Raw genomic sequence first — 27041 nt, forward strand, 5'->3', positions numbered from 1 at the left:
CGACATATAGTCATGGACAGCTTGATTGGACCATCTTGGGGGGTTGATATTCAGTCTTTATCTCAGCACTTGTCATTTGCCATCTTGGAATTTTCAAATATGGTGGTACGGTGATGGGGGTTTGGAGTTTGAAGGCTTAGAGTTTTAGTTAGTTTCCTTTTTTTAAGTATTTCATATGTTATTGTTTTTCATAGTTTCTTAGTCTTCAATTGAATGGTTAAGGAATGTGGGATGCATCTTCTTTGTTCAAGTCCAGCCTCTGGCACATCTTCAGTTTCCTGTATTCACTTTATGGTTCTTTATTCACTTAATATTTACTGAGTTCCTGTTTTGTACAAGGCAGCTATGTGGGATATATATTTAATATACTAGAGGCCTGGTGCACGAAATTCCCCTTGGGTCCTTAATGGTGATAACAAAATGGTGTCCCTCAGCCCGGCCTGCACCCTCTCCAATCTGGGACATCCCTCTCACTATCTGGGACTCCTGGCTCCTAACCGCTCACCTCCACTGCCGGCCTGATTGCCATCTTGGAAATTTCAAATATGGTGGTACGGTGATGGGGGTCCTAGGTGGCCGAAGGATGTGGGCTGCAGGGGGTGCACCTGAGAACTCTATCAAACAGAGCTTTGCCCTCCTCTACTGGTCTGATCGGCCCACAACTGCCCTCCCCTGCCAGCCTGACCGCCCCCAACTGCCCTCCCCTGCCGGCCTGATCATCCCCTACTGCCCTCCCCTACTGTCCTGATGGCCCCCTGACGCTTGCTCCTCCGCACTGGCCTGATTCCCCCTAACCGCCTCTGCCTTGGCCCCCGCTACCATGGCTTTGTCCGGAAGGAAGTCAGACGTCAGGAAGATGTCCAGTAGACCCATTCTAATTACCCTTTTATTAGTATAGATGATTTTTAAAAAAATATATTTTATTGATTTTTTTACGGAGAGGAAGAGAGAGGGATAGAGAGTTAGAAACATCGATAAGAGAGAAACATCAATCAGCTGCCTCTTGCACACCCCCTGCTGGGGATGTGCCCGCAACCAAGGTTCATGCCCTTGACCGGAATCGAACCTGGGACCCTTGAGTCAGCAGGCAGACGCTCTATCCACTGAGCCAAACTGGTTTCGGCAGTATAGATGATTTTTGTCCTCAAGGAATTCATTGTCTATTAGGGTAGGTGGCTTCAGGGAAAGGAACTATGGAGTGCCTCACTCAGGCCTGACTCTCCTTGCACTTTCACTAAAGGAATAAAACAAGTCCTTGGATATCTGAGTTAACTCAGAATAAGAAAGATTAGAGGGGGGAGGGTGTACTATTAACACTCCCTGTGCACTATATTGAGAAATTTCTAATTTGGCTATTGTATGCAATTGAGTGGGAGTTTAGGATTTGTGGGTTTTTTTTCTGGTTTTGGCTCAGTTAACATCTGGGATATGAGGTTGTTGGGGTCCATTTGCTGGAAAATCAGACTTTTAAGAAAATCTGTGCATATGTGGACAATGAACAGAAGAAGGCATTGGGAAGAGTAAGTGATCTTTGCGTCTACTTGGTGGCAATCTGTTGTTTTGGGGCTGAGGGAGTCATTTCTGAAGCAAGGGCATGGCTCTGTGGGTAGATAGGAGTGAGGAAGCATGATATAAGAGTAATGTGGTATGTTGTGGTTGGAGGTGAATACCAGGAGAGCCAATGCAGAATTTACCAAGCAGTGTTCCATGGGATACTGGTTCTATGATGCATACTCTGATAAGAAACCATTGGACATGTTTGTGCTCAGAAATTGGAAATAATTAATGGAAGAAGCAGAGATAGGAGCACTAGGAAAGTTAGGAGATACAGATAAATATGGAAGTCTTAGAAGCCCAAGGTCAGGGAGTTCTGGGGGTCCAAGGGTGACCGTGAGGTCAAGTGAATTGGGACAGGAAAAAGTGGGTTCGAGGGCCACCAGTGCACTTAGAACTGGTTTTTGAGATCATCTGACTTCTGTCATATGGTGTTTTCTTCCCTTTGTTATCTATTTTAAAAGACATTTAGTATTAATAATGTCTGTAAACATATATAAAAACATATTTTGGATGGTATATATATAAAAAATATGTTTTTATTGATTTTTAGACAAAGAGGAAGGGAAAGGGATAGAGAGATAGAAACACTGAGGAGAGAGAAACATCATCGATTGGCTGCCTCCTGCATGCCTCTTACTGGGGATTGAGTCCACAACTCGGGCATGTGTCCTGACTGGGATTCGAACCAGCAACCTTTTGGTTCATGGGTTGATGCTCAACCACTTAGCCACACTGGCTGGGCAGTTAGTATATTTTATTACTACTAGAGACCTGGTACATGAAAATTCATGCACTGGAAGTGGTGGTGGGGGGGGGTCCCTCAGCCCGTCCTGTCCCCTCTCACAGTCCGGGAGCCCTCAGGGGCGGGAGGCGACCCAGGCGATCAGGGGAAGGCGATGCCCCTATTATACCTCTGCTGCTGCCACTGCTGGCAGCGCAAGACTTGGCTGGACCTGGTTACCTGAGCCTCGGGCTGGCCCTGGGCAGTTGGGCAGCCGCCATCCAAGGCTTGCCTGCATCTTGGCTGGCCTTGATTGCCTGAGCCTCAGTCAGTGGGGGGTGCAGGAGGACCCGAGGCCCCCGGCGGGGCTGAGGGAACTCCTGCCCCCACTATGGCCGCTGCCAGCTTGTGATGGCGTGATGGTCAATTTGCATATTGCCTCTTTATTATGTAGGATTCCAGCCTCAGCTGTTTTGTCTTCCTCCATCAAATTGCTAGACTTTAAATAAAGGTCATGTATTGTTATATCATAAATTTGCCTTTCAAAATATTTTGATAATGGTACTTCAATATAATTGGCTTCCTTTGTAAGTTTATGTATTTTATTTTGTATCTTTAAAAACATTCTTCTGAGAAAGCATCATAGGCTTCACAGATTGACAAAGGTCCATGGCACAAAAACGGTGTCCCCAGCACAGTGGTTTTATATAGGTACTAAGTAGACATCTGATTAATGACTAAGAGATGGCATATGAATGAACACAGAGAGCTTTCCTCTGCAACAGGAAAGATATAATACAATTAAGTTTCAGCTCTCTTAGTTACAATCAGATTTTAATAACGACTAGATAGTCTGAACTGTAGTCCCCAAGAATCTCCTTAGGGAGGCTCCCTTTATCATTGAGAAACAGTATGTGGTTGGGTAAGAGCATGACCTCTAGCAAGACGGTCTGACTTCAGCGCCGAACCCTGTTAACTCCTAGATGAGTGTACCTGGACAAGACATTTAACATTTTGGACTTAAGTTTTCTGTAAAATGGATGATAATAGAGAAGGATATAAAAATTGAAGACACATTATGATTATGATATATGTTTATGCAAAAATAACTATAAGTAATATTCTTGGAGTGGTAAGAATTTGTATTAATACTTTTCTTACATTCCATTTTCTCTATAAAAATCTCTGTTTTCTAGCATTTAAAATATATATCAGATATAAAAAACTGCCTGTTGTTAAATTGTTGGCAATAGAGTTAAAGCCATAACTTTCATGGATTAACTTGCTAAGATATGAGCTTATTTTGAAAAAGTGAGTTGATAACCTGGGAACGGTTTTCTGACACCTGTTGAAATATGAGTGTACTTCACTTTGATAATAATCTTTCTTCTTCAGTGTTTATGTAATTGAAAGGGCCCTTTCATATAACTCCATCCACCTAGTTCCAGCTACATCATAATATATCAGTGCCTCTGTACAAGTATTGCTTGGAGTACCTGTAACACTTCCTTTATACCATGATTATAGCAATTACAATGGTATATTGTGATTGTTTTTAAATTATGTATTTTTTTACTGCTTTTTGTTTTGTTTTGTTTTGTTTTGTTAATCCTTAACCCAGGATATTTTCTCCATTGATTTTTAGAGAGTGGAAGGAAGGGAGGGGGAGAGTGATGTGCAGGAGACACATTGATTGGTTGCCTCCCACTCACACCCTGACTGTCTGGGGATAACTTGCAACCAATCATGGTACGTGCCCTTGACTGGGAATCAAACTTGAGACCCTTAATTGCTTGGCCAATGCTCTAACCACTGAGCACAACAGCCAGGGCAAAATTATGTATTTTTATTTATTTTTTTATTTATTTATTTTTCCTTTATCGATTAAGGTATTACATATATGTCCCCAGTGTCCCCCCACCCCCCACTCATGCCCTCATCACCCTGTTGTTTGTGTCCATTGGTTAGGCTTATATGCATGCATACAAGTCCTTTGGTTGATCTCTCCCCTTTACCCCTGCCATCCCCTCCCCTCCCTCTGAGGTTTGACGGTCTGATAGATGCTTCTCTGTCTCTGGATCTGTTTTTGTTCATCAGTTGATGTTGTTCATTATATTCCACAAATGAGTGAGATCATGTGATATTTATCTTTCTCTGACTGGCTTATTTCACTTAGTGTAATGCTCTCCAGTTCCATTCATGCTGTTGCAAATGGTAAGAATTCCTTCCTTTTTACAGCAGCATAGTATTCCATTGTGTAGATGTATCACTGTTTTTTAATCCACTCATCTGCTGATGGGCACGTAGGCTGTTTCCAAATCTTAGCTATTGTAAATTGTGCTGCTATGAACATAGGGGTGCATAAATCCTTTCTGATTGGTGTTTCTAGTTTCTTGGGATATATTCCTAGAAGTGGGATTACTGGGTCAAATGGGGGTTCCATTTTTATTTTTTTTAAGAAACTCCATACTGTTTTCCATAGTGGCTGCACCAGTGTGCATTCCCACCAGCAGTGCACGAGGGCTCCTTTTTCTCCACATCTTCGCAAACTTGTCATTTGTTGTTATTTTTTTATTTTTTTATATATTTTATTTCTTTTAGAGAGGAAGGGAGAGGGAGAGAGAGACAGAAACATCAATAATGAGAGAGAATCACCAATTGGCTGCCTCTCGAACGCCCCACACGGGGGCCTGAGCCCACAACCCTGGCATGTATCCTGATTGGGAATTGAACCAATGACCTCCTCATTCATAGGTCAACGCTCAACCACTGTACCACACTGGCCTAGTATATGGTGGGCATTTGGGAACTTTTGACTGAATTATTTTTATCTACAATATGATAGAATAGTTTTAGTTACAGGCTTTCTAGTTTTCATGTAGCCTTTGATATTGCTAGGCATTTCTTGTTTTTTAAAATATTTGCCTGGGACATATTTATTCATAGTCATAATTTTGGAATAACACAGAATAGATTTTCTCCTTTTAATATAAATCTTTCTTCCTTTCATATGTAAATATACCTCTGCCTTTCATCTGTTTCTGACAGTCACTCAACAACTGCTCACTGGGCATACTCCCCAGTGCATCTCGCCATGCGCATATACTTCGGCTTAGGTAGGATGGGTCAATGCAGATGCCTCCCCTAATCCAGCAAGTGTTTCTGCTTGTGTGGTCTGACATCTTTCTAGCTTTGAAACATTTCTGTACCACCCTGAAAAGACTGAAGTTCTGTGGTCTGTAACATGTTAACTGCATAAATGCTATCAAATTATGTCTCTCTTTTCCTAGATGTGGAAATTTATATAATTATGAATGTCATATGTTATATTTTTTCTTCCTTGTTTTGATCTAAAGCCATTTAAAATTGTTTGATTGATTGGTTTTGCTGCCTACTCTGAAACCCAGAGAGGTGTAAAACATTACAACCATCTTCTCTTCAAGAGACTGGATTTTTCGTGAATTTATTGTTTTATTTTGATTTGTTTTGCTTTCCTTTCATCTATTTCTTATGAGATTTGTATTGTATGGAAGGCACAACTTGACTCTTTTATGGTCTCTGGCTGGGCCTGAGAATTACATGGCCATAAGACAGATTAACAGGAGAAAAGTATACAGATTTTACATGTTCACGGAAGACCCCTTGGGAAAACAAAGACTCAAAAAAGTGGCTAGGCCTATGTGTTTATATACTAGGTTGAACAAAGAGAGGCAATGCAGAAAAGTAGCTAATGTATAAGGAAGATAAAAGTTACTTTAACATTAAGGTGCTTGTGCAGATGTTCCTTCTCCTTCACTCTTCATCTCTGGTGATGAGAGTGTTTCTTTCCTCCTGATAACCAGAGGGCATCTTTTTCATGGGAGTTTTCCTCCTGCTTTCAGATTAAAAGGATGTTGGAGTGCTCTTCCTGCATCTGATGTTTTTCAAGTACCTTTAGCTCAAAATTATTCTTATTCCCAATTGTTGTATTTTGGGGTAGAATATTTTGCCACCTTTCAATATCTATCTGTAATAAGTAAATATCTTAAGAATTTTAATAGTAAGAATTTAAACCCAAATTTTATTTTTTATATTTCCTTATTTGATTTGCTTCTATGCACTCTAAAAAGAGTTTCAGAGAAGAGAGTGTTAGGAGAGTGGGGTATAGTGGTGCAGAGCATAGGTTCTGAAGCCAGAAGGCCTGGGCTCAAACCCTGCCTCTGAAACTGTCTGGCTTTCATGACCTAGGACCAGTCACAACCTTTCTGTGCCCCAGTTTCCTTATCTATAGCAAAGAGGTAATAATGGTGTTTACTTCATAGGATTATTGTGTTGTTTATCTTATATAATAAAAAGCTAATATGCAAATTGTCCCTTCGGGAGTTCGACCAACAGGGAGTTTGACTGCTCACTATTATGTGCACTGACTACCAGGGGGCGGCGAGGAATGAAGGAAGGCCCTGGCCAGCAGCTGGAAGGCCCCGATTGGCCCTGATCACCGGCCAGGCCTAAGGGACCCGACCCATGCATGAATTTTGTGCACCGGGCCTCTAGTAGGAATATAAGTGATGCTTAGAACGCCTCCCCCTCCATAAAATACACTCTATAAGAGGAATTACGTGAAATTCCTAAAGAATTACCTGGTGTGAAATCAGCCTAGCTTTTCTGAAAGCCAGTGAGGCAAGACTACTTGTTTTCCTCCCACACCAGCTGAGCTGACCAGCCCAGTGCTCCTTAACTCACTACTGGAACTTGTGTCTGGAGGTGGAAATGCAGCCAGGCAGGATGGAAGGACTTGAGAGACCTGCCCTGCCTCAGGTGGATGGAGAGCAGGATGGGCTATAAAGCCAGAGAAATTGTTTGTGGGGACTAGAGGGCTGGGGCGGGAGGCGGGGGGGAGGGGTGGAAGGGGTGGGACTCAGAGCCTTAGGAAAGGGGAAAAAACAGACTTTCCTCACTCATGGACAAAGTATCTGTCAGCCCGCCCCAGGGAGGAAGATAATGGGAAAGTACTCAGTAAAGATCTTATTTGCTGGAGGTAAGAGTAGTTGGTCAAAATGCATTATTTTCTCTCTCTCTTTGTCCTGCCCCCATCTACCCCCACCTCTGGTTCTTTCTTCTTTTCTTCCTTCCTTCCCTCAAACTCCCCTATCTTAGGTGTTTGATTTTTTTAAAACATTTGATCAGCCTTGGTATGTCTTAGCCTCATTTTTAAAATACTTTGACTAAATTGTAACAAACTGAAGAAATGAAGTAATTACATTTATACAATTTTGATGAACTAATAACAGTTTAATTTTTAAATGTAGAATACTAAAGAAGCTCCCTAAGCTTGAACTACCCTTTCAGTATCAGTTTGATGTATGAAAACATAATTTATGACAAGATCTGTGTTTCAGGTGATGGAAAATATGAGATCTGCTCTTTGTATTATGAACCATTTCATTAGGTGCCATTTGTTGATGCGTTAAATTTGCGAGATATCTTTTCCACATGGTTTATAATTAATTATTCATTCTTGAGCTCTTTATTTGCAGGTCACCTATTTATATAACTCAATTTGTTTATTACCTGGGCATGTAGTTATACTAGTAACATCTGTTAATTCATGACTATTTTAACCAGTAATGTTAAGGGCATTAAGGAGTTTTATTTATTGATATTCTGCTTAAACTGGTCAGAGTATTTCTAACCTTCAAACAGCCTTTCCCCGCTCATTCTCTCAGCACATTGGACTTGCAACAAAAGTGACTTTTGTGTTGTCATGGAAGTGGGCCAAATCATTTGACATAATGACAGGTGGGACTTTATTTAGAGCTGCTGAAATACTGGGTTCCATGGGTCTTTGTTCCCACTTAGCTGCATTGTGACTTGTATGTTTCTGACAGCCATTGTGGCATCAGCTTCCTTTATTGAACTTAGAACATGCCTAGCAGAACCAGCCTTAGAAGGGTTTTAGCTACAGAGTTAGAGTTTTCTCAAACATTTTATATATTAACTAGAGGCTTGTAGGGTCCCTAGCGGCTGCTGGCTGCTGGCCGGGGCCTCATTCCCTTCCCCCGGCTTGCCCGCCCCCTGGTTGAACTGGAAGAACTCCAGTTGAGGAGACAATTTGCATATTATGCTTTTATTATATAGGATATTTATTATAGTTGGTTTTATGAGCAGTACTAGAATTATATGTAGCATTTGTTATGGTTTTTAAAAATATATATATTTTTATTGATTTCAGAGAGGAAGGGAGAGAGGTAGAAACATCAGTGATGAGAGAGAATCATTGATCGGCTTCCTCCTGCACATCCCCTACTGGGGATGAGCCCCCAACCTGGACATGTGCCCTTGACTGGAATTGAACCCAGGGCCCTTCACTGCAGGCTGACACTATCTACTGAGCCAAACCAGCTAGGGCTGTTTTGGGTGTGTTTTTTTTAGCATAGTTTTCTATTATGGGGGAAAAAACCATTGTTTATAATTGTGAGTATTTGTGCTTTTTGACTCCTTGGCCTTTTAAATCTCAAAGTATGAATGTCTTCACATATATTTATTTGCAGATTGTAAAACATGAAGAAATATTTACCATTTCAGACAATTCCTTAAGAAACTAAAGATCTTCCTTTTGCTTATTGGATATCTTTACTATCAGAAGTATCAGAGTCTATTATTAGAGCAGGAAATGATGCAAAAGATTAGGCTGATCCCAGCTTTGAGGGATATTAAAATACTCTTCTTCCTTCTAGTCAAAAAGATATACATATTCAGAACTATTTAAACTCCAGGTACTGTGTTATGCATGGAAAAGGTAACAGTGAATCAGACGAACTCTCTACCCTCCTGAAACTTTGGTCCTGGGCTTGTGTAGCAGCTTGTATCCTTGGCTCATTGGGGCCAAGCACCGTGTTTATAAGTTCTGACAAAAAAAAATTATAGAGCAAACTTGTAGTAATAATACCTATAGTTTATTTAGAGCTACAGGCTTTGTGTATATACCTCTAACAAGTGAAAAAGGACTATTAATATATTTATTTTACAATTAAGTGAACTAAGACTCAGAAAAATTAATTTACTCCACATCACAGAGCCAGTGTTGAGAATTTAAAATCTCCAGTCTATTTGTTGCTAGTTGATCATTTCCATTGTGACTCATCTCTAAATATAGGTTTTAGACTAATAATGCTAATAACTTGTTTTTAAGAAGAAATCAATGCATTGTAATTTCAAACTTGGTGATTTGTATTATTAACAAAGAAGTTATTATATTTGTAATTTGACTTGTTCATTTTTAGATGCATTAAGAATGGCCTTATAATTTTATTTATTTTTCAATTACAGTTGACATACAGTATCATATTAGTTTCAGGTGTACAACATAATGATTAGACATTTATGAAGTGATCACCCAGATAAATCAAGTACCCATCTGCACCATACATAGTTATTGCAATATTATTGACTGTATTCCATACGCTGTACTTTACTTCCCCATGGCTAGCAATGTATGGCTATTAGGCAGCAATAATATAGAAAATTTCTATCATTGCAGCAAGTTTTACTGAATGGTGTCTCTCTACTTGGATATTCAACCATTAGTTAGCACCATAAAACATAAAAAGAATGCCATAAATTGTTTTTCCATATTTCTTCACACTGATGCCGTTACTCTTACTCTAGGAGATTATTAAAGTGATACATTTTGTGTGAGGAGATCAGGCAGGTTTTAATGGAAGGGATGTGATTAAATTTATGTTTTGAAGCATTAACATAATTTTGAGAGTATGTATTAGTGGCGTTATTAATTTCTTGGGAAAACTGGGTAATACAAATAGACATGAGTGATTCAACATTAGTGGAGATTAAGGTATGAGAGGTTTTGTAGTTAGAGATTTATCCGGAAAAGGAGTGCAGGCATGATTAACCTGTATTAAAAATATATAATTTACATATTTATCTCTATAATAAAGAGCCAGGGTGTAACGACTGATCACGACCAAAGGCTGACCAACCGAAAGTCAGCGCTGGGTTGCCATGGTGACCCAACGCTGACTACTGTGGCTGCAGGCCCGGTGACCCAGCAGTGACTGCTGAGGGGGCTTTGAATCAGGCCCGGAAAGAGACCTGAAGAGAGAAGCAGGGGCTGATCTGTAGCATCTGAGGCAGCTTTTGACCAGCACTTGCCTCTCTCTTTCCCTTCGAGCCTGGCCAGCAGCCCTGCGTCCATTTCTCTCGAGGCCTCCACTGGGGCTGCTGATCATCCCTGCCTTTCTGATCAGGCCCTGTTGATAGGCCCAGAGATGCTGACTGGCATAGAAACTGGCCAATCAGAACCAAATCTGGGTCAACTGTGAGGAGCCAATGGCTGCCTAGGAGGCGGAGCTTTTGATGCTGACTGGCATAGAAACTGACCAATTAGAACCAAATCTGGGTCAACTGTGAGGAGCCAATAGCTGCCTAGGAGGTGGAGTTTATGACACTGACTGGCATAGAAACTGACCAATTAGAACCAAATTGGCCAGCAAAGGAGGGCAGTTGGGGGCCAGATCAGGCCGGCAGGGGAGGGCAGTTGGGGGCAACCAGGCCAGCAAGGGGAGGGCAGTTAGGGACAAGATCAGGCCAGCAGGGGGAAGGCAGTTGGGGGCAACCAGGCTGGCAAGGGGAGGGAAGTTGGGGGCGAGATCAGACCAGCAGGGGAGGGCTGTTGGGGGCAAGATCAGGCTGCAGGGGAGGGCAGTTGGGGGCAACCAGGGGAGGGCAGTTGGGGGAGAGATCAGGCTGGCAGGGGAGGGCAGTTGGGGGTGAGATCAGGCTAGCAGGGGAGGGAAGTTGGGGGTGAGATCAGGCCGGCAGGGGAGGGCAGTTAGGGGTGATCAGGCAGGCAGAGGCAGTTAGGGGCGATCAGGCAAGCAGGCAGGTGAGCAGTTAGGAGCCAGCGGTCCTAGATTGTGAGAGGGATGTCCGACTGCCGGTTTAGGCTCGATCGATTGGGCCTAAACTGGCAGTCAGACATCCCCCAAGGGGTCCCCGATTGGAAAGCGTGCAGGCTGGGCTGAGGGAACCGCCCCCTCCGTGCACAAATTTCGTGCACTGGGCCACTAGTATATTATATAAATTGTATTCAAATATATATAAAATTATATATATACTAGAGGCCCATTGCACGATATTCGTGCAAGAATAGGCCCCTGGCTTCACTCCCAGCCGCCCGGGAGCCGGCAAGTCCCCGCTCCTGCCGGGAGCCGGCAAGTCCCCGCTTCCCTGCTCCCGGGCTGCCTGGAACCGGCAAGTCCCCACTTGCTGGCCGCCCGGGAGCTGGCACGTCCCCGCTCCCGGGCCACCCGGAGCTGGCACATCCTCGCTTCTGTCTGGAGCACCACTCCAGTAGCTCCTTCCACCACCCCCCTTCCCCTCATAGCAGGCTTCACTGCACTCTGCGCCTGCATATGCAAATTAACCACCATCTTTGTTTGGGTTAATTTGCATATTCACTCTGATTGGCTGTGGGCATAGCGAAGGTACTGTCAATTTGCATGTTTCTCTTTTATTAGGTAACACACACACACACACACACACACACATGCTAATATAACAGGAAGATGCAAATTGACCATACCTTCACAATGCCCACCAGCCAATCAGGAGGGAATATGCAGATTAGATGGACAAAGATGGGGGTGGCCCCGTCGCCCAGCTGCAGCTGCTCCAGGCGCGGAGCAGCTGGGTGGGGCAGGACACTTGCTATGAGAGTGAGGGCAGGGGGTGAAGGGATCTACAGGAGCGGCACTCTGGTCGCAGCGAAGACAAAGATGGAAGACTCCGGCCGGAGTCTGCAGGAAAGACAAAGACGGCAGACTCCGGCCAGAGTCAGCAGCGAAGATGAAGACAGCAGACTCCGGCCAGAGTCAGCAGCAAAGGCGGCAGACTCTGGCTGGAGCGAAGGCAGAAGGCAGTGGCCAGAGCAAAGGCCTGGGTCCCGGGTGCCGGAGGAAAACCGGTGCTGGAAGCCAGGGGAAGGAAGGCCTATTGCATGAATCTTCATGCAGCGGGCCTCTAGTGTGTGTGTGTGTGTGTGTGTGTGTGTGTGTGTGTGTGTGTGTGTATTATTGGCCAGATTATTATGACCACCTCATGTTTGTAGGCAAATTAGCCGTACACTGCATCATATGGGATATGGAAGCCAAAGGCCTGTTCGAACACCTTTGCTGTGTGCAGTTACCAAGATAAAACGTCTCTAATTCGCACAGGAACACAAGGATTGGATAGTCGAGCATTGGAAAAAAGTCATGTGGTCCGATGAATCACGTTTCCAGTTGCATCATGCAGATGGCAGAGTGAGAATTTGGCAGAAACAACATGAAAGCATGCACCCCACATGCATGAGTACAACCCTTCAAGCTGGTGGGGGCAATGTTATGGTTTGGGGCATGTTTTCCTGGCATGATTTGGGCCCTTTAATTCGTGTGGAACAACATCTGATTAGCACAACATACCTAAGTATCATTGCTGATCAAGTTCATCCTATCATGTTGATGGCGTATCCCAATGGAGACGGCTTCTTCCAACAAGACAATGTGCCATGCCATGGTGTTCATATTGTGCAGGAGTGGTTTCAAGAACATGAGGGAGACTTTACCTTGCTTAGGTGGCCCCCACAATCACCAGATCTCAATCCAATTGAGCATTTGTGGGACGAAGTTAAAGAGCCATCAGGCAGCTGGTTCCACAACCATCAAATCTCACAGAACTGGACAGTGCTATTCATCAGGCATGGTGTCAGATTCCTCACATCACCTTTCAACATCTCGTGGAGTCAATGCCAAGAAGAATCGCTGCAGTATTGAAGGCAAAAGGTGGCCCAACGAAGTACTGATGGGGTGGTCATAATAATCTGGCCACTCAGTGTATGTGTGTGTGTGTGTGTGTGTGTGTGTGTGTGTGTGTGTGTGTAGTCTGTAGTAGTATGAAATATGCCATAGTAGTAAAAGAGCATTCATCTGTTCACTCCTCATTCAGCACGTATTTGTTGAGTTCCTACTCTGTCCTGGCACTGACCTATCTGGAGAAGATTGTCATCTTGGGGTTTCTCCCCTGAAGAGGCTCAGATCAGAAGACAGAGACAGAGCAGGTCATTGCAATCACTGTGTGGTGTGGTTGGGACAGGAATGATGTCCTCAGGAAGCAGGAACACTGGCACAGGAAGGCATTATTTTGTGGGTAGTTTCAATATTTGTCAATTTAGGTGGAAGCTTGACAAAGACACTGATGTCATTTTCTTCAAAGGCACTTTGTTTCATTTCCCCAGTCATGCTGGGCCCGGCTGTATTTCTGTCATTATAACATGCACCAAATGTTCCGTGGCCATGTCTCATTTATGCAAAAGTGGAGATTCCCATTCTCAGCAGTCCCAAATGCTCGTGGAATGCATTCTAAAATTTAAGAATAAGGAGATTAAATCAAGATTATAGTAGTACCAGAATGTTTTCGCTTGGTGTACGGTCAATATTTTATTACCTGAGTGCAGATCACTGGTTGTAAAAGTGATAGAAAGTGCATTGGTGGAAAAATCTATAATAATAAAAGTGTAATATGCAAATCGACTGAACGGACGAACAGTGGTATGACCGTCCGACAACGTTCAGGACAAAGCTGGGGCTATGAGGGCAGGCCGAAGCAGTTGGGGCTGCTAAGTCCTACTCTTACACGAATTTTGAGCATTGGGCCTCTAGTTAAATAATAAAAAATAAGGTGCATTGGTCCTCAGGGCTGGATATGTAGCAGAGTCACTTTTGAAGCATTAAAGGGAATGCAGGTCCCTGTCTTTTGCTCCTAGATTCTGGGGTTATTCTTGGTGAATATGGCTTTGTAAGCACTTGAATTTATTCTGTGGGCAGCCAGGATTGGAAACCACCAGTCTCTTGTGTAGAATTTTGTCTTCCTGTGACATGGAATGGCCTCTTTTTTCCACCAATAAGAACCTGACATTCTTGCAGAATCGAACCCTGTTATACTATTGAAAATTTAAGGTTAATAAAATGATGTCCTGGCCATTATGGCTCAGTTGGTTGAGCATCTTCTCATACACTGAAAGACCACCTGTTTAATTCCCAGTAAGGGTGCATACCTAGGTTTGATCCCTGGTCAGCGTGTGTACAGGAGGCAACTGATCAATATTTCTCTCTCCCTTTTCTCTTCCCCTCTCTCTAAAAAAAATCAATACAAGCATAGTAAAGTTAATAATATGATAGAACCCAAGAAAAACAGGCGTTTAGTATACAGTGGCTAATAGCAAGAACTATGAAACAGCTTTCCTATCTTTGAATCTTGCCTCACTTTACCTACTCTGTGACTTCAAGCACATGACTTCAAATGGGGATGCTAGCATTTATCTTGTAAGGCTTTATGAGGTTTACACAAGTTAATATGCGTACCTTATTTCATTGATTCTAAGATGTACACATGTCTCTGGAATCATATGAACAAGACAATGTCTGTGTGCAACATAAAATAAGAGTATCTTACAGTTTATGATGTCTTAGATTCGTATATTTTATGAAATACAAATGATTAGAAGCACTAATTTTTGTTTTAATAAAGTAGGATAGCTTGGTGTTTTCTTAAAACTTAATTGTGACAATTATAATTTGAGTTAATTATCAGACATTTTCTGTGTGCCAGGGATGGTGCTGGGCACTTAATCTTCATAACAAATCAATAATTATGGATATTTTTAGGTGATTATTTTGAGACAGTTAGAAGGTCCCAGAATTAAGAATCAAATACATTGTGCTCCAAAGCCCAGCTTGTTAACTTAACCACTGTTCTCTTTCAACTATTCTTATATTTAATCTACAGATGTGTGTGTAATGCTCAGAGTTGGTTAGTTCTTTTTTTAAAAAAATGTATTGATTTCAGAGAGGAAGGGAGTGGGAGAGAGAGATAGAAACACCAATGATGAAAGAGAATCATTGATTTGCTGCGTCCTGCACACCCGCCACTGGGGATTGAGCCTGCAGCCCTGGCATGTACCCTGACCAGGAATTGAACCATGACCTCCTGGTTCATAGGTCGATGCCCAACCATTGAACAACACTGGCCAGACTATCCTATTTCTTTTTTTATTTCTTTCTCTCTGGGAGTCCGGTTACAAGGATGTTTTAAAAGAGTTTCTGAGCTCTTTTCCTTTTGTTAAATATTTATTTGCTCCATTCCTCAGATTCCATAGTTTCTTTTCTTTAACTCTTGCTTCCAACTTTACCTTCTCTTCCTTCTGTCATCTCCCATCTGCTACCAAGTATATTTGCTGCGAAATAAAGCCCATTTTATTTCAATATGATGTTTTATATTTCTAGAACTTATATTTGATTTTTAATAGGGCTGTTTCTTTGTTATTTCTTTTAATTCATAATATTAAGATTCCTTTTAGTGTATTCATCGTTGATCAAAGTCACAGTAGCTGCTTCAGCCCTGGCCACGTAGCTCAGTTGGTTGGAGTATCATCCTGACACTCCAAGGTTGTGGGTTTGATCCCTGGTCAGGGAACATAGAAAAATCAACCAATGAATATATGAATCAGTGGAACAACAAATCGATATTTCTCTCTCTCATCAATAAATAAAAATTAGAAAACAATCTATGCTAATTTCAATATCTGGGATCATCTCAGAGTTAATCTTTCTTGATTATCTTATCTTTAGATAATGGATCCTGCATGTAGGATGACTGAGTTTCACATAGATATTTTAAAAAAATATATCTATTGATTTTCCTTTTTTGATTGTTACATTCCTCCTAATAGTGTTGATTTTTTGTTTTGTTTTTGTAAAAAAATTAACTTGAATGACTCAAACTGCAAACTCTGTCTTCAAATCTCAGTTCCTGGTTTACATGTCAGCCAGAGATTTGAGCAGTGTTTAGACACAGAAGTGTGTATTGTCTTCTCTGTCTCTCTCTTTACTGGGATTCCTGTCCCTGCCAACCTCATATCCAGTAGCTATGGTTGCCCTAAACTCTGGTCTTTGGTTCTTCAAGCCAGTGAGAAGTGGGTTTTCTGTGGGAGGTTTTGCTGCTTCTGCATGGTACAAATTGGAGCTTGCCTTTAGACTAAAATTCATGAAAAATAGGAAATTCACTTAGTCATTCCTTTATTTTTATTTCAGGTGTCATCTCCCATCCAGAATCTCCTTGCTTTTAGAAATACTCTCAAATACCTTTAAGTACTTGGTTTTTCTGCCTTTTTGTTTTGTTGATGTCCATGGTTGATGTTTAGTTATTATCTGCCAGTTTAAAAAATAGGTATATCTTTCTCCCTTCAGAAGAGGGTTCTTCTGGGCTTCTTAAGTTTTAATAACTGCAAATGTTTCTAGTAATGGAGACATGTATAAAGCTTACATTTTATGTTGAAAGAACAATGACATTTCTATTTTCCAATAAACTAAAATTGGAGGTCTGCAGCTTTTTTCCATTTTCCATGAGAACTGAAAGTACTCTTTAACACTTGGGTGCCTTTCATGAGTGTAACTTATTCTGAATTCTGAATAAGCACATTTGATGTCTTTCTTGTAGAAATTAAAATCTTTTATTTACTATATGGAAATATTTGTTTTGCTAATAAATGTTATTAGCTTTGTCCTGGCAGGGTGGCTCAGTTGGTTATAGTATCATCCTGTACACCAAAAGGTTGCAAGTTCAATCCCTGGTTGGGATGCCTGTGGGAGGCAACCAGTTGTCTTTCTCTCTCATGTTGATGTTGTCTATCTGTCTGTCTCTCTCTCTCTCTTACTTTTTCTCTTCCTCTCTCTGAAAAATCAATGAAAACCTATCCTTGGTGAGGATTAAAAGAAAAAGATACTAGGTTTTCAAATCAAATGTGAGAAGCTTTGACTATTCAAGTAATTCCATAAAGGGGATATATATATATATATATATATATATCCCCTTTGTGCAAGAGTAGGTCTTCCTTCCCCCAGCTGCCTACACTGGCTTCCTTCTGGCACCCGGGACCCAGGCTTCCCTAGCAGAGAGAGGCCCCGCCCACCTGCCACAGCCCACCGGTCCCTGGCCTGAGCCTCCCTCCTTGGGGCAATCGTGGAACCCCCCAACTGATCACCCTGCCAGCCATTGGCCTGGGCTTTCCTCTGCGGGATAATCATGGGGCAATGGCCGGGCCCCCTGACCAATCGCATTGCACCCGCCTTGGCCGACCTGGTGCCAGTGGGTGTTATAGCGTGGTCCCGGATGGTCATCTGAATGGTCATCTGGAAGGTCGTCTGGATGGTTGTTCCACTGTTTGGCCATCTGTTCTATTAGCATGTTACGCTTTTATTATTATAGATATATCCTACTATCTAATAAAGACAGAGTATGCAAATTGACCATCACTCCATCACAAAGATGGTGGCGCCAATAGCCACAAGATGGCTGCGCCCAGTCCCCTCAGGCCTGCCGGAGTCCCCAGTCCTTTCAGCCTGAACTGATTACTATGGCAAGTGGACCAAGAAGGTTTTCAGCAAGTGTGAGAAGCAATGTGAGAAGCAAGCCTTGGCGGGATTGAGGGAGAGCCAGTGGGCTCAGGGCTGCTGCCACCCGAGGAGGCCCTCAGAGTTCGGTTCTGAAATCTCAAGGATCCGCTTCAGCATGGCTTGGGGAGGAAGCACCGCTGCCGCCTGCCCATCACCAGGTCCCTGGTTAAAGAAGCATGTTCAAGTCGCAGCCATGAGGCCTGGCGGGGCTGGCTCACCCCGACCATCGTGGCTGAGCTTTGGCGGGGGCGGCGAGTGCCTCTGGGATCACTGTCTGCCCCCGGACCACCTGTGGACACCGGTGGAGCAGGCGCGGGTTGAACATTTTAATGAAAATGGGGTGTCTGCACCCCGCACCACTGCACCCTGGTTCCCGGCGAGGAGAGGGCAGCGGGATCAGGGGTGCAGCCTCAGGACCCCGTTAGGAGGCAGCAGGGCTCGGGAGGGGCTGGGAGCAGAGGGCCCACGTTGCGGGCCTGACAGCAGGAGGGACCCGAGGTGCCTCCAGTCGCTGTCACCCACTCAGCGCTGGGCCGCGGGTCCTCACTCCAGAGCTCAGCCATAGGAGGCGCTGGCCCAGGGATGTTTTTCCTGTTATCTGGCTGGAAGTACAGGAGGCAGTTGAATTAGAGTCATGATTGTAATTTAATTTCTCCAAACTCAGAGCTATTTTCTTTCCAAATACATCAGGGGAAGCAGGCACTGCGGGGCAAGCAAGAGGGCCTGGAGGAGACTCTGAGCAACCTGCAGGCACACTATGAGGAAGAGGTGCTGAACCTCCAGGATGACAAGGGCTGGCTGATAGAGGCACGCAAAGGTGCAGACGAGGTGGATCTCGCCCGCGCTGAGCTCGAAAAGCGCATCAGCAGCCTGATGGACAAAATCGCCTTTCTTTAGAAGGTGCACGAAGAGGAGATCACCGAGCTGCAGGCGCAGATCCAGTACACACAGATCTCCATGGAGATGGACGTGTTCTCCAAGCCCAACCTCTCCTCTGGGCTCATGGACATCTGCGCCCAGTACGAGAAGCTGGCTGCCAAGAACATGCAGAATGCTGACGAATGGTACAAGAGCTGCTTCACCGTGCTGTCCGAGAGCGCTGCCAAGAACACCTATGTGGTGCGCGCCACCAAGGACGAGGTGTCCGAGAGCCACCGCCTGCTTAAGGCCAAGACCCTGGAGATCAAAGCATGCTGGGGCATGAACAAAGCGCTGGAAAAGCAGCTGCAAGAGCTGGAGGATAAGCAGAACGCCGATGTTAGTGCGATGCAGGTCACAATCAACAAATTAGAAAATGAGTTGAGAACTACAAAGAGTGAAATGGCATGATATTTAAAAGAATACCAGGACCTTCTCAATGTGAAGATGGCTTTGGACATTGACATTGCAGCTTACAGGAAACTCTTGGAAGGTGAGGAGACCTGGCTCAGTTTTACCAGCGTGGGAAGCATAGCCAGCAGCTACTCCCAGAGTTCCCAGGTCTTTTGCCGATTTGCCTTTGGTGGTTTACAGTCCAGCTCCTACTTGATGTCCGCTCGCTCCTTCCCTTCTTAATATACCAGCCTCGTACAGGAGGAGCAGATCGAGGTGGAAGAGACCATTGAGGCTGCAAAAGCTGAGAAAGCTAAGGATGAACCCCTCTCTGAAGGAGAAGCTGAAGAGGAGGAGAAGGAGAAGGAAGAGGCTGAGGAAGAGGAAGGAGAGGAAGAGGAAGAAGGTGCCAAGGAAAAATTTGAGGACGCAAAGGAGGAAGAAGGAGGTGAAGGTGAAGGAGAAGATGCCCAAGAAGCTGAGAAGAAAGATGAAGGTGCTGGGGAGGAGCAAGCAAAAAAGAAGAAAGATTGAGCCCCCCTTTCCTTAATTATTTCAGGACTAATCCTCCCAAAACCAGGTCAACCCTGTCACCAACCAAGCAGTTGAGTTCTCAATACTATATGAATTAAGAAGTCAATATATGTAACATTCTGAGGTGACTCAGGTTGGACATTAAATGTTATGCTATGACTTTTCTCCTTATGCAGAGTATCTGTTTGCTTGCAGAGTGGCTTCCTAGCTTGCTGCCAGCCTGTGCATGGTCCACACTTACGAGTTCAGGATCTATGGCAATGTGAATAATTCAGACGTTTACAATAAACACACATGAATACATGAATTTACTAATGTTAATGTTAAACTTCATGGAAAAAATAGTCCTTTGAAACTTGGGTGGTTAGAAATTAAAGACCTCAAATCATGTGCAATAAACAGTAAATAAAGTTACACTGAATGACAAAAAAAAAAAAAAATACATCAGGGGCCAGGAAACGTTCAAAGAACTGGGGAACCATTCCCAAATCAGGAAGGGAAGTCACAGGGTGTATATTATTGCTACGAATACAGTATTTCCTACTACTTAGAACATGTATAATGTAATGTATTAGTTGCCTTCCTATCACATGAAGTACATATTCTCATAGAGTAATACTGGTAGATATGTTATAGTTATGGCGGTATGTCATATCCTATCTATACTAGCAAAAGGGTAATATGCTAATTAGACCGTGAGACCTTCCAGACGTCCTTCTGGACAAAGCCATTGTGGCAGGGCCAAGGCAGAGGCGGTTAGGGGTGATCAGGCCAGGAGGGGAGGGTGGTTGGGGGTGATCAGGCTGGCGGGGGTGGCAGTTGGGGGCGAGCAGGCCAGCAAAGGGGACCAGTTGGGGGTGAGCAGGCTGTCAGGGGGACCAGTTGGGGGTGAGCAGGCTGGCAGGGAGGGCAGTTGAGGGTGAGCAGGCTGGTAGTGGAGGGCAGTTGGGGGCCAGCAGGGGGGGCAGTTGGGGGTGAGCAGGCTGGTGGGCGGGCAGTTAGGGGAGAGCAGGCTGGCAGGCAGAGTGGTTAGGGGCAATCAAGCAGGCAGTCAGGTGAGTGGTTAGGAGACAGCGTTCCCAGATTGCGAGGGTGTTGTCCGACTGCCGATTTAGGCCTGATCCTTCTGGACAGTCGGACAGTCAGCAGTTGGACATCCCCCGAGGGGTCCCAGATTGGAGAAGGTGCAGGCTGGGCTGAGGGACACCCCGCCCCCCATGCACGAATTTCATGCACCAGACCACCAGTGTGTGTGTGTGTGTGTGTGTGTATGTATATATGAAAAATAAACTCTGATTAACTTCCATTGATAATTGCCCAATTATTTACTTGATCTATATAATAGCTACATAATTAGCAAGGTATGTTTTTAAATATAAATATTTTATTTTGAGTTATTCTGTGATTGTGGTTACAAAATCAAGCTTTTTTTTCACTTGATCATGTTGGACCTGAAAAAATAAAATTTATCAGTGTGTTTAACCTCTTCTCAAAATTATGTTCTGTGAAATTTTAATACGTTATTGGATTAGAAATATGTGCCTTGCTCTCCTATAATTTTTGCAAGTTTGAAATATTATATAATTACATTATAAATTATATAACTACTGGAGGCCTGGTGCATGAAAATTCATGCACTGGCGAGGGGGTCCCTCAGCCCGGCCTGGCCCCTCTCACAGTCCTGGAGCCCTCAGGTGTGGGAGGTGACCCAGTGATCAGGGGAAGGCAATGCCCCATCACACTTCTGCTGCTGCCACTGCCGGAAGCGCAGGCCTTGGCCGGCCCTGGTTACCTGAGCCTCAGGTGGCCCTGGGTGGCTGGGCAGCTGCCATCTGAGGCTTGCCTGCGCCTCGGGCTAGCCCTGGGTGGCTGGGGGGCTGATGAGACTGGGGAACTCCAGAGGCAGGCACGTGGAGTGGCCGGGCCTGCCTGCCACCAGGCAGGGCTGAGGGAACTGGGCGCCGCCATCTTGTGGCGGTGGGTACCACCATCTTTGAGGGCATGGCAGTCAATTAGCATATTCCCTCCTTATTGGCTGTGGGCACTGCCATCTTTGAGGGCGGGACAGTCAATTAGCATATTCCCTTATTGTCTGTGGGTGCCACCATATTTGAAGGCAGGGAATTCAATTAGCATATTCCCTCTTTATTAGATAGGATTATATAATTTACAGTTGCCATGGCAACTATAAAAAGTTAATAGGTATAACTGAGAGTGTGGGAAATTATGAAAAATGAAAAATTTTATATTTGTTTTTGTACTTGCTAATTTATTGAAAATTAAGGAACCCTAATTCTTATGAAATGCTTTCCTGCTGACTTATATCGTGTGTGTGTGTGTGTGTGTTTTCCTGGGATTTAATTATATTCAGTTTTATGTAATATTAGAGGCCTATTGCACAAAATTCATGCACTCAGGGGGTCCCTTAGCCCAGCCTACCCCCTCTTGCAGTCCAGGAGCCCTCAGGGGTTGTTTGACTGATGGCTTAGGCCTGCTTTCCGTGGGGAGCAGGCCTAAGCTGGCAGTTGGACATCCTTAGCACTGCCACGGAAGTGGGAGAGTCTCCTGCCCCCACCGCTGCGCTTGCCAGCCATGAGCCCGGCTCAGGGTTTCTGGCAGAGCTGCGCTCCTCCTGTGGGAGTTCACTGACCACCAGGGGCAGCTCCTGCATTTAGTGTCTGCCCCCTAGTGATCAGTGTGTGCCATAGTGACTGGTCATTCCGCTGTTCAGTCGATTTGCATATTAGCCTTTTATTATATAGGATATATATGTTGATTGATTAATTGATTGATTTCAGAGAGGGCGAGAGAAATAGAAACATCAATGATGAGAGAGAATCATTGATCAGCTGCCTCCTACATGCCTCCTACTAGGGGTCGAGCCCGCATCCTGGGAATGTGCCCTGACCGGGAATCGAACTATGACCTCCTGGTTCATAGGTCAATGCTCAACCACTGAACCATGCCAGTCAGGCTTATGTATTATTTGTATTTATTTGTATTTCCTTTTCATCATGACCAGCCATGGAAACTATTTTAAAAAAGGATTCCTATAAAACCATTATTTAAAAAAATATATTTATTGTTGAAAATTTCCCCTACATTGTAAAACCATTATTTTTAAGGATTATAGATTAGTAGTATATTTTTATGATAATGTTCTAAAAGTTAAATTTCTTAATATTTTCAACTATAGTGAAATGCCTATATATAATAATATTTTGGGAGAAAGTAAAAATATTTTTTGCAAAGATTGTTTTATTTTGGAAATTAAGTGTTCTTCAGCAATCTCCTATTTAAAACTGGGAATAAAAAAAATCAAGAAGTGGTATAACAGGATGTATCAGCATTGAGGAGCAGAATACTCAACCTAAAAGCCCTCTGAACAATGAAAAGTTTATAAGCTTGCATAACAGGAAATCTGGGCACAGGGCCATGTCAGCAATGTCAGTGTGGACAGAGGCTCCTTCCATCTTTTTGGCCTGGAAACCTTATCATGCTAGGTTACTCTTAGGGCTAGTTCCCTCATTATCACAAAATGGTTGCTATAGCTCCAGACATCCAGGTTTTCTTCCATGAATGTGTTATTAGAGGGGAAAACCTTTTCCTGGTGTTTCCTCACGTCTCCTTGGCCAGGGAAATAGAATTGTCATAACTGGCTTGCAGCAATTATGATTTACCTTCTTGAACTAGACCATGTGTTTCCTGACTACACAGCATAATAAATACCAGAAAAAATTTAGGACCCTGGTGGTAAGCAAGGGAGGGATGTCGGGTAGAGGCTGTAGTTGATACAAATTTTTGATAGCAAAGATATTTTAGTTCCACGAAAGCACTATATTCTCTCTTGCTTCTAGGACATTCTCATGCCTATCAGTTTTCTCCATATCCTTTAACTACCAGCTTAGATGTAATTTATTTGGGGAAGTCTGTTTGAATATAAGAAAGAAAGGAGTCTTTAAGGCAAAAATCACTGCTATAGGTATACTACCTTTACAGTGATAAAAGTTTAGTTCCTAGGAAGAGATAATTCTAAATATGTCTGCACTTTGCAACCTAACATCAAACTACAAAGCAGAAGTTGACGGAACTAAAAGGGGAAGTAGACATATTGCAGTGAACATGAAAGGAGGGAATACTCCCAACTCCTTTTATGAAGTAACATCACTTCTATAGTATCAGTTAACAAGAATATTAAAGAGAAAGGAACATTACAGACCAATCTCACTTGTGAACTTTCATACAAAAAATTTATAAACAAAGTAACTGCCAACCAAAGCCCACAATATATAATAAGGATAATATATTATTAGCCAATTGAGTTTATTTCAGGAATGTATTTAACATTTTAAAATCAATTAGTGTATTTCAGCATATTATTTAAATAAAGGAGATAAATTATATATTTTCTTACCGGAAGCAGATAGTTATTTGATAATAATGGAACTTAGAAAATCTATAGTGTATAAGTTTCCTACTACTGTTTTAACAAATTCTTATAAATTTAATGGCTTAAAACAACACAAACTTATTACCTTACAGCTCAGGAGGTCAGAAGTCCAAAATGAGTTAGCAGAGTATTGTTTATTCTAGAGGCTCTAGGGGAGAATTGTGTTCTTGATCCCCAGCTTCTAAAGGCTGCTGTCGCTTATGGTCTAGCCTCAGCTTTTGTGGTCACATTTTCTCCACCTGGATAATCCAGGACACTCTCACCATTTCCTGATCCTTAAATTAATCACACATGCAAATACCCTTTTGCTATAAGTTGTAACTTATCCATAGGTTTCTAATCCTAGGACATGGACATCATTTTTTAGGAGTTGGGGTGAGGGTTGTCTGCCTAGCATAGGGTAGCTAAAATAAAGCTAAAAAGGTTTACAAAGAAATGATACTTAATTATGAAAACCTTTCTGACATAGGAAGTGAGACCAGGCTGCCTATTAGCATCATGTCTATTTGACCTTGTGAGGCAGGACATGTCCAGTGCAGTTAGGCAAACAGTTAAAATGTAAGTTTGGAAAGGATGAAATCTCCCCTATAATTTGCAGATGAATATGATTGTGGATAAAGGAAAATGAAAAATAATCTGTAGATAAATTATTGGAATTAATAAGTAATTTTAGGAATTGACTTAACTTGGCCTCATATAACAAAATACCATAGTCAGGTGGTGTAAACAACAGAAATTTATTTTCTCAAAGTTATGAAAGCTATAAATCCAAGATAAGGTGCACACAGTCAGTTTCTGGTTTGAGCCCTCGTTCTGGCTTATACAGGGTGATTTCTCACTTGGAGTGGAGTGAGAGAGCAAGCTGTGTAAAGGCATTAATTCCATCATGAGGGCTCCACAGTCATGGCCTCATCTAACCAGAATTAATTACCTCCCAAAGGCTTCATCTCCAAATACCATCACATTGGGGATTAGTGCTTCATTCAACACAGGAGTTTTGGGGAGGATACAAACATTTAGTTCATTACATTTCTAAATATCATCTAAATCAGGTATGAGTGAGACTCAAGGTGTGATTCATCCTGTGGCAAAATTCAAGACAAGTTATATTCTTCCACAATACTGTGGTGGAAGAGGCATGGCATAGACATTCCAACTAAGAAAGGGAGAGACTGGAAGAAGAAAGAGGTGATGATGGTTTGAAACCTAGAGAGGCAAATTCCATTCGATCTTAAGCCTTAAGAATAATTGGATTGAACTGTGCCCTCCAGGTCTACTGGCGAGGCAGCATCACCCCCCTCCATAGGTTCTAGGGGGAGCTTTTCCCATTTGCTGGGCCAGTCTCTGCCCCCAAGGTTCAGGCGGCTCCATTCCCATGGTTCTGCAGAGTGGCCCTGCCCACTCCCACCTCCACCCCCCAGGCTTTGGGCAGAGGCTCCCTGGACTGCTGAAAACCAGATGGTGTCCCGATGATCTTTGCTTTCATTTTCCTGCTTTTTGAAGAGTAGTGGATGTTCACAGCCAGTACCATCATCTTTACCTTCTGTCAAATCTAAGAAGTCCTCCAGCCTTTTTCGTTTTCTTTTTTTTATTTTATTTAAATTCTTTATTGTTTAAAGTATTACGTATATCTCTTTTTTCTCCCATTGACCTCTCCCTGGCCGTTCCCTCCCCACCAGTACATGTCCTTACGCCGCCCCCCACCTACTATCTGTGCCCATGGGTTATGCTTATATGCATGTATATAAGTCCTTTAGTTGATCTCTTACCACCACCATCCCCTGCTTTCCCTCTGAGGTTGGGAGGTCTGTTCGATGCTGTTATGTCTCTGGATCTATTTTTGTTATCAGTTTATGTTGTTCATTACATTCTACAAATGAGTGAGATCATGTGATGTTTATCTTTCTCTGACTGGCTTATTTCACTTAGCATAATACTCTCCAGGTCCATCCATGCTGTTGCAAATGGTAAGAGTTTCTTCTTTTTTACAGCACAGTAGTATTCCATTGTGCAGATGTACCACTGTTTTTTAATTTATTCATCTGATGATGGGCACTTAGCTATTGTAAATTGTGCTGCTATGAACATAGGGGTGCATATATAATTTCTGACTAGTGTTTCTGATTTCTTGAGATATGTTCTTAGAAGTGGTTACTAGGTCAAATGGTATTACAAAGCCACTGTTCTTAAAACTGCCTGTTAATGGCACAAGAACAGACATATAGACCAATGAAACAGAACAGAGAACCCAGAAATCGACCCAAATCATTATGCTCAATTAATATTTGACAAAGGAAGGCAAGAAGAGCATACAGCCAGAGCTGGTTTGGCTCAGTGGACAGAGCATCAGCCTGCAGACTGAAAAGTACGGTTTCGATTCCAGTCAAGGGCACATGCCAGGGTTGCGTGCTCTATCCCCAGTAGGGGGCATGCAGGAGGCAGCCGATCAGTGATTCTCTTTCATCATTGGTGTTTCCATCTCTTTCTCCATCTCCCTTCCTCTCTGAAATCAATAAAAATATATTATATTAAAAAAAAAAAGAAGAAGAATGGCATACAGTGGAGTCAAGACGGTCTCTTCAAATAATGGTGTTGGGAAAATTGGACAGATTCATGCAAAAAAATGAAACTAGACCACCAACTTATACCATACACAAAAATAAACTCAAAATGGATAAAGGACTTAAACGTAAGATGGGAAACCATAAAAATCTTAGAAGAAACCATAGGCAGCAAAATATCAGACATATGTCGTAGCAATATCTTTACCAATACAGCTCCTAGGATGATGGAAACTAGGGAAAAAATAAACAAATGGGACTACATCAAAATAAAAAGTTTCTGCACAGCAAAGGAAACCATCAACAAAACAACAAGAGAGCCTACTGCATAGGAGAACATATTTGCCAATGTTATGTACGATAAAGGTTTAATCTCCGAAATTTATAGGGAAATCATACAACTTAACAAAAGAAAGATA

General features: G+C 42.9%; 1 protein-coding gene and 1 pseudogene across 1 annotated transcript in view; both read left to right on the forward strand.

Annotated features, from left to right (window-relative positions):
* Positions 1–27041, forward strand: part of GMDS (GDP-mannose 4,6-dehydratase) — a 681907-nt gene that overhangs the window by 242123 nt on the left and 412743 nt on the right. The window lies entirely within an intron of this gene.
* On the forward strand, positions 17960–19681 carry LOC103301889 (neurofilament light polypeptide-like; annotated as a pseudogene).

This window comes from Eptesicus fuscus, chromosome 9 (assembly GCF_027574615.1).
Source record: "Eptesicus fuscus isolate TK198812 chromosome 9, DD_ASM_mEF_20220401, whole genome shotgun sequence".
Classification (NCBI taxonomy): Eukaryota; Metazoa; Chordata; class Mammalia; order Chiroptera; family Vespertilionidae; genus Eptesicus; species Eptesicus fuscus.